The following is an 8989-nucleotide window of genomic DNA, read 5'->3' on the forward strand; positions in this document are numbered from 1 at the left end:
GACATTACCACAAATGAAAGAATCAATTTCATATTTCCACTCTTGCTACTAATGGAATCATATAAGCAACAATTTTTCCTCAAATGCCATTGTAAGGATATTTTAAAATAAATAAAATCAAAATTTTTTCCTTTTATTTTAAAACTTTGCGGGAAAAACTTATCCTTACAATCCATAAGCACATGAAAACTTGTTGTTATCTATTCCTAAGCAATATATCATAACTCCTAAGAAGTAGCTCAAGAATCCGATCTTCAAACTATGCGATAGAAATCCATCTACGCCATCAGATTCAGCATATTCTTTCTTTAAGTTTCTTCACTTTTCTTTCATTCTTGAAACATCACCATGTGACCCAGTCACATCATGTATCAAGAATCTCAGAATAGAAACTTAACAGAGTTAGATTGTGGAATTTACCTGAAGTAGAGTCAAACTTATTGACTTTAACATCCTTAGGTAAATTTGGCAGCTTTGTAACCAAAGCCCCTTTCTTTGGCAATATAAACATATGGACCCTTTGATAAAGACACACAGGACTATCACAGACTTAGCTTTTCTCTTTACCATTTGGTCAACCGAGTTGACTATGGCCGATCCCTTTCCATTGGGAAGAGAATGCTTTTTTGGATTTCCTGTGTCACTATTGTCAATGTCCATCAAGTTTTAGGAAGTTGATCTTAACAAATAGATAAGATCATTAAGGGTCTTGTCATAGTCTTTTTCATAGGTGTTCCAAAAGAACTCACTATGTGACTTAGAAAGTGATTGAACCACCAACTTTCTCAAGACTTTGACACCCAACTCTCCCGGCTTGTCAATATGTGACTACATCTCCAAGATGTGTTCACACCTAGACCTTGCCTTGCCAATAGGGCTTGAGTGACCTTAAACTTTTCAAGAACTTGTGGGTTAGGGAGAATAATTGGAGGAGGAGAAAGAAGTATGATATCCATGGGACATCATCTTCATTAGGAAACCTTGTTTCAAGAGATTTGGGAAGATCATAAGTGTCTAAACCAGACATCTTTTGGGAGATATTCAAGATAGTTGATCTTAAGTCCTTAATATGACACCCAATATGAAATATTAAGGCTAGGACCCAACAAACTATTTTATAACTTAGAAGAGGTATGCCGTAATCCAAGCTATAAAATATTTGAAGGTAGGTGAATGACGATTCACCAATTTCCACCAAGATAAACGAAATGAATTATTAGGTTTTGAAACTCCTAGATCTTTGAGATTCATTGAACTGTTCAATGGCATGTTTCAATCTCGAGTGTGCCCTTCAGGTTTTGTGACTGGGATGCCGAGGATCACAAAACAAGGTGTGAAGTAACCATGCAAATCACTTGGTACTCTTAATAAATTACCCCTCAATCGATGTGCCGGTTAACCACACACGCTCCATCGATACTATGATAAATATTAAGTCACCCTTTACCTACCTTGTTAAGTCCAAGTTAGTGTGCCGGTTAACCACACACGCTCCACTAACGACTTAGACAAAGTGTAAAGTGTAATTTCATGGATTAGCACCTTATTCACATTTTTCCTAAGTAACTAAGATTGGGTATTATTAAAAGTTTAGTTACTTAGTATTTTCATTAATACTTTTAATGAAGGGAGAATTATAGTCCTGTCAAACCCGTTCGGCTAACGACCCTCCACCGGTCAAGCAAGCGGTGGGTGAGAGTGGACACCCATTAAGTTGCCATTTTATAGGCAACAACCTTATACCCACCTTATAGACCGGCTTCGTGAATGAGGCGTACTAGCGGTAAGACTGACTTTACTCTTATACATATATATATTATTAACTTATAATATTATAAAGTATAAGGGTTGAATTTTAACTTTTAAAATTCTAAGGGCTAACTTGGAATTAAAGTATTCATACTTGAAAACTTTTCAAATTCCAAAACTTGAGGGCAAGTTTTGAAACTATTCAAAACTAATTAATTCCATAACTTATGTGTTTAAAGTAGTTTTAATCCAAAAACTCTTCAAGTTCCATAACTTGAGGACAAGTTATGGAAGACTTTAAACTAATAAAAGAATTAACTTTTCCTTTATTTTATAACTTATGGATTTAATTATGGTTACATATTTTTCTTTAATGAAGTGACTCTTGAACTTTCATAACTTGAGGACAAGTTATGGAGTCATAAAAAATTATTCAATGACACAAGACTCTTCATTTTGTAACCATTGCCAACTCTTATGAATTTTATGAGTCTTTAATGTGACTCTTCATGTAACTTGAGGACAAGTTACACAAACACATTTTATACTCAACTCTTAGATTAAAATGGATTGAAAACAACTATTTCACTCAACATTTCTATTAATCTAAGCAACTCATAAGAACAAGATAATTCAAATCAAACTTTTTCATGTAATTAGTCTCAACCTTAAACTAATACAAAACATGAATCTATTGACAATTATCTTTTAAAATGGATTAGCATGAACATTACCACATCAAAAACAAGTTTATAAGTTCAAAAACAACTTAGGGTAATGTTCCTAGTCCATTTCTGGCCAAAAACCTCGAATATATGCTGTCTGGGGCTCCTACTCGGCGAGTGGCATCAACCTACTCGGCGAGTAGGATAAATTTACTCATGTACTCGGCGAGTTCATCAGTGGAATCGGCGAGTACAGTGCCCAGAAAGCCAGAAAATCGAGTTTTTCAGCATTTTTCAGCAATTTGCATCAAGTATAAGAGAAAGCAAGCCTAGGCTCTGATACCACTGTTGGGTTTTGAGCATTCTAACACTCCTAAGTGTACATGCAACCCTAAATACCTTGGATCTATGTTTTCTCTATTATACATGCAAATAAGAACTTCCAAGGTATTATCCTAATCTAGCATACAAAACAATAATGTAACAAGATAGAATACATACCTCTTTGGTGTAGTAAGTCTTCATGAAGCTTGAGTGCCTAGTGCCCCAAGTGTGACACCTCAAATGGTTCACACAACACCAAATACACATGGAATAACTTGAGAGAAAACCCACACTTCATGAAATCGGCTAGCCCTTCTAGTACACCCACTAGTGCCGATTTTGGTGAATAATATGATGCTTATATAGTGTTACAATTAGGGTAAACTCTTAATTGTCATGGCTTTCCATTTCCTTGGATCCATGGGTACAAATACACCATGGAGCATCCATGGACCATCCTATGGGTTTTAGCCCAACTTGATTATCCATGGAGCATTAGCCCACTATACAAGTATGGATGATTTACACAATCAACCCATATATTTAATTAGTCTTCTTTTGATCACTTAATTAATCCTAGATTAATTCTTGATCAATACTAATTAAATAATCTCATTATTCTTATTATTAATATACTATAACTTATAATATATTAATAACCATAAGTGTCTTATTTCTCTCATTTAGTCTATCCAAGTGCATGATGCCATGCAACCCAAATAGACCATGCCGGGTCGGGTCAAGTCTTACCAAATATAGTTATGGACTTAGACATTAATCCAACAAAAACATCCTTGTATATCTATATATAAAATGTTTAACAACCTATGTGTATGATTCTTTAATTTTTTTTAAATCACAAATTCCTAAAAACATATGTGCATGCATATATACATACATACACACATGCTTATATATATATATATATATATATATATATATACACACACACACACACACACACACATATATATATATATATATATATAGAGAGAGAGAGAGAGTTAGGTTCGTATGTCAACAAACATATATTGTATAAATATGAAACTAATTCCTGGCCAATCAATATTGTGACAACCCGAAACTTTTTGTCTCTTAAAGTGAATTCAATCAACCAAACGTCGGACTAAATTCTATTGCATTCTAGCCTTGTTAAGGATCATTCTAATGAGTTCTAAGCCTAGTACACTTAAGGATTGAGTGTTATGAAGTATTAGCTCGAGAGCAGAAAGCTGCACCCGAACCAGAAAGCCAACCACATGGGGTTTATGGTCGTAAACTCTATTCATGGCCATAAACACCCTCCTAGTCGTGAACTCCTTCCATAAAGATGATATCCCTTCATTTTTAATCATTTCTCACAATTCCAACTCAAGAACACTCATTTCTCTCTCAAGTATCATCAAGCATATCCTCCTTGATCTTCAAAAGTGTAAGTTATTCTCCATATTTACTTGATATCCTTCTTAATCAAGTAAAACCCTTTGATTTCATCCGTGAATTCATCACTTTTGGTCTAGATCTTCAAGATCATCATTTTTTCACCAAGAACACCTACTTGTTCTTGGGCCGTGAACACACCTTCCTTGGATCGTAAACTCCCATTAGTCAATCACATGTGATTGTAACACTTCATTTCAAGTGTTTTCGAGTCCCTAAGTGTCACACCCCGCTAAAGCGGAAACACAAGGCATGGCAGTATAAAAGGTTTCATAGCAAAAGTTAAAAGACAACACCAACCATAATATTAAAAATCATTACAAATTTACAATGGGTTTGAACAACTTTTAAAAGAAATTACAATGAAAATTGGAATACAACACATGCGAATGCTCCTAACAGTGAAGTGTCCCTAAGTGCCACTTACTCGATGATTCCTGAAAAAGCATGTAAAACGAGCGTCAACAATAAAAATAGTTGGTGAGTACTCACAAGTTTAACAAAATAATATTGGTTCATGAATTGAAATCAAAGTTTTGATAAAAGTTTCCAATAATAAAAGTATATTGTTAAAAGGAGTAAATAATTTTGTAAAAACAAAGTTATTTGTCATCATGAGAGATAAAGTATGTTGCCCGAATAAGATGCAACATTCATATTCTCATGGAAGATAAAGTTCGTTACTCAAACGAGCAAACAAGTTTCATTGCTAAAATGAGCAATCAATTTCATTGCTATAAGGAGCAAACAATTTCATTGCTAAAACATGTATATAAATTTTCAGTAGTAAAAGTTCGTTGTTGTAATGAGAAACAAAGTTCATTGCTATAATGAGAAACAAAGTTGATTGCTATTATTGATAACATGTTTATTGCTATAACGAGAAACGAGTTTGTATGTGTCTCAACCAAACCTATGACTGAAGCCCTATCAAGATCTATGCTTATCGTTCCATAGATGAATATGGTATCATGCACTCCAGCAATAAGGCGAGTGAGTAGTTGTCAATTCCTAATAGCGCTATCCATAATGACCATTGGCTCAAAGAGTTAATGGTTAGAGATAAGGGAAGGGCCATAGTACGATAAGTTCTCATGTTCTGTGTTGCATAGACATACATGGAGAGACATAGCAATACAATAGCAATCATGTTTGATACAAATCAATTTAAATACAACATGCAATATAATAGTTTTTCTAGACATGCTTTTCCACCCCAAAACATAAAAACTGAAAATAGGGGAGTGCATGAATACTCACAATGCATTGAGATGATGCAAATGGTGCATTGATCTATGCTCCACTGGTACCACTATCATTTTCCTACAACGATGTTACACACTAATGAGTCTCTAATCGAAATCTAATACTAGTATACTTACTACTACAATAGAATTATGCCAATAATGTGTTAAAATTTAATATTGATAAGTTACAAACATTTTTCTATGTAAATTAAGTTTCAATGAATCAATTGTTATATAACAATTTGAGTGGAAAAATTTCCATTATTGAAATGTTAATATTTAACATTTTAGAGGTGTTCCAATGATTAAATATTCAAAAACTAAATCAATTTTGTTCTAAAATTTCCCAAAGTTTGCATTTCAGTTTTAATTGAAGTCAAAGAGCTTAGGATAAATTTTCTTGAATTTTTGATTTGTCTAACTATTTTTCACCATTTAATTCCATGAATAATCATAAAATCATGGAAAAATAGTAAATTATCATGAAAAAATCTTATAATTTATATGTAACTATTTTACAGTGTACATAATCTAGGAAAAATATTAATATGTGTTTACACAAAGTTTAATACAATTTTTCTAATTTTTGTGTATTTATTGTATAAAAATAGAAATAAATAGGTAAAAGTTTCAAAAATTCACCAAAAGTTTTTTACAAGTGTTATTACACATACTGATTCTGTGAAAATTATAAAAATGGGTGTCTAAACTCTTTAACCCAATTTTATGATTTTTGTGCATTTATTCTCATAAAAATGGAGATAAATAGAAAACTATTTCCAAAATTATCCAACATTTTTGTAACACTGTTATTGCATATATAGAAGCTGTGAAAAACATAAAAGATATTTTTCAATTAGTGTTGCTATTTTTCCTTGTTTAATCCTCTTAAATAATCATTAATTGAATAATAATTATTAAAAAGTTAAATTAAATTACCAAAAATTTTGTACACTTCATTTACAGAGTAAATAATCTGGGAAAAATACGAAATGTGGTTTTTATATAATGAAATCCGATTCTGTGTATTTAAGTGTATTTAATCTTAGAAAAAAGGTGAAAAATAGTATACAGAGTATAAAAATCATAAAACTTTTTATGTAGCCTCCTAATGTGCTAAAAGGTATTCTGATATATTTTCATAATTTTCGTATGAGTAAAACTATTTTTCCTGTTTTTAGTCCATTATAAATACAAAAATCGGAGAAAAATAGGAATACATTATGAAAAATTCTGAACATATTTTTCTAAATCTTCCACAGAGAGTATAACCTGCGAAAATTGTTAGGTTCCTGGTTCACCTTCTCTAAAGTGGTTTTATGATTTATTGAAGCCAAAAAGAAAAAGAAATTTCAAAAATATGCTAAAATGTAACAAAAATAGATGCAATTTAATGTGAAGTCATTATTTAGCATAGGGGTCATCCAAGAATTTATCTAGGATTTATAGACCTTAGAAAGTATTTTATATGATTTATTGCTCTATTTTGTTGCAATAATTATAATAATTCGAGAGAAATGAATTATTTTCTGGCAATTTTCAGAGCATCTTATTTTGTTGATGGGAACCTGAGAAAAATCGGATTTGGTCAGAAAATGAGTTTAAATATTTATTTAGAAATAAAGCCTTCATGAACATATTTGAAAGCTTTTAACAACATACTTTGATCATCTAGCATCTAAGCTTGAAGATCATCACATGCATGTTGGTTTAAAGATCATTCATGAGTTTGAAATGTTCAAAAATCGTTTTTGAAAGAAAACTTAGAGTGCATGTGGTGATTTTCCACCAAAACTTGTAGAAAAGTGCATTTTCATGATCTTGACTTAGGTTTAGGTGTTGGATTTCACCATTAACAACATGCATGTTGTTTTTAGGTGAAATCCTACCACCATCATCATCAAAACCGTGAGTTTGTGTGTGTGTATGTTTATGTGTTCATGATCTTTCATTAGAAGGGTGTAGAAGAACAAAGAAATGCAAGAAAATCCATGAAAACTTGAAGGAAAATGAAAGGAAATCTTGTTCTACCTTAATGAACACCACTAGATGATGAAGATTTTGAGTATCTTGAGTGTTCTTGGACATGTTGGCTGTAAAATTCCGTGGTTCATAGTGGGAGGAAGAGAGAAAATGTGTGTGAGAGTGTGAGAGAGAAATGAGAGAAAATGAGGGAAGATGGAGTATGAGAGAGAAGAAGAATCATTTTGTGTTGGGAAGAGGAGAGGCATCTTGGGAGGAGGGACTCCGACTTTGTAGTGGAGAGAGGGTCTCCCTCTCTTAAATTTTATAAAATTATAACTTTATTTTATGAAAATATCAAGTTTTTATAAAATATGCACCTTATTTTAATTTTCATTCACAAAACCTTGATTTTTTTTTTTGCATAGAAAATAAGGTTAATACTAATGACTTAAATTTTATTTTTCTTAAATGCATTCTCATAATTTTTATTATTATAAGATCATATTATAAGTTTCATAATTATTTTTATAGAAATTTTTAAGGTTAAAGTTTATAAATATGAGTTTTTATGGATTTTAGGGTTTTGGAGTTTAATAAACTTTAAATATCAAAATAAATTGAATATTTGAGACTTCAAATTATCTTATGGTATTATAACTCTTTTATAGTTATAAATAATGTTTGTAATTTATTTTTATCGGTTTATTGGCATTCTAAGTAGTGATTCCGAGATTCAAGCGAAATTGAGGAATCAAGTATACTAGTCCTAGTCTTCAACTTTGACTTAAGTTTCTATGAGACTTTGAACTAACTTCTACTTCTAGGTCAAGTGCATGATGTGTGTATATGATTCATGAAATGTTGTTCGAGTCAAAGAGTAACCCGAATATGAATAGTCACTACAGTTAAGTAGTTATAGAATTCACATACCAATGTGAAATCCAAGATCATTATCCATTGTTTCTAATTGTTTCCAAGTTTCTAATAGGTTATATCTTAACTTCTAGTTACTAAGTCTAGTATGTGTCGTGCCTATACGTGCAACTAGGTTTAGTCAAATCTAGAACCGACTTGAATTTTGAATGTTGTCACAGTCTCCCCCGGTTGAAAGAATTTCGTCCCAAAATTCAATTCGTGACGTATTCTATTAGAACTCAGCCGATTATAATTTTATATCTGGAGAGGTGGTGACTTGCAGTGTTCTTTGATTATTTCAGGTTTATTTCCTCAAAGGAATAACCCAATTCTTTAGCTATAGTCAAATTAATGTTTCCTTAATTCGAGTTCTACAATTTAGATTACGAGAAATTAGGATCATGGAAATCATGATCCAAACATGGCGACCTAGTCGAAAAAGATCATCTAGTTAGATATTATCTGAATTAAGAGAGTTATAAGTTTTGCTGAAGCACTAAGTGTAAATTTGTCGCTTGATAAAAAAGAGATTAGGAACAATTTGTTCACTTCCAGGTTGGCTATTACATTTGGAAAAGATATATTCCGAAATAAGAAGGGGTAGCACGAATGAAAGGGAAGCGATCGAGGGTAAGTTACTAAAAATACGTACTAAGGGTAGGCAACGAAGTTTTGGTACATCTC

At 32.0% G+C, this 8989-nt stretch overlaps 1 long non-coding RNA gene across 1 annotated transcript; it reads right to left on the minus strand.

The window, feature by feature from the left end:
• Positions 1-4460: 4460 nt before the first annotated feature.
• LOC128126663 (uncharacterized) lies at positions 4461-7631 on the minus strand. The gene is made up of 3 exons (XR_008224632.1): positions 7457-7631; positions 5439-5501; positions 4461-4615 (listed from the first exon to the last, which is right to left on the minus strand). It is a non-coding gene; the product is annotated as an uncharacterized LOC128126663 (long non-coding RNA).
• Between the last annotated feature and the right edge of the window lie 1358 nt (positions 7632-8989).

Source organism: Lactuca sativa, chromosome 6 (assembly GCF_002870075.4).
Source record: "Lactuca sativa cultivar Salinas chromosome 6, Lsat_Salinas_v11, whole genome shotgun sequence".
NCBI lineage: Eukaryota > Viridiplantae > Streptophyta > Magnoliopsida > Asterales > Asteraceae > Lactuca > Lactuca sativa.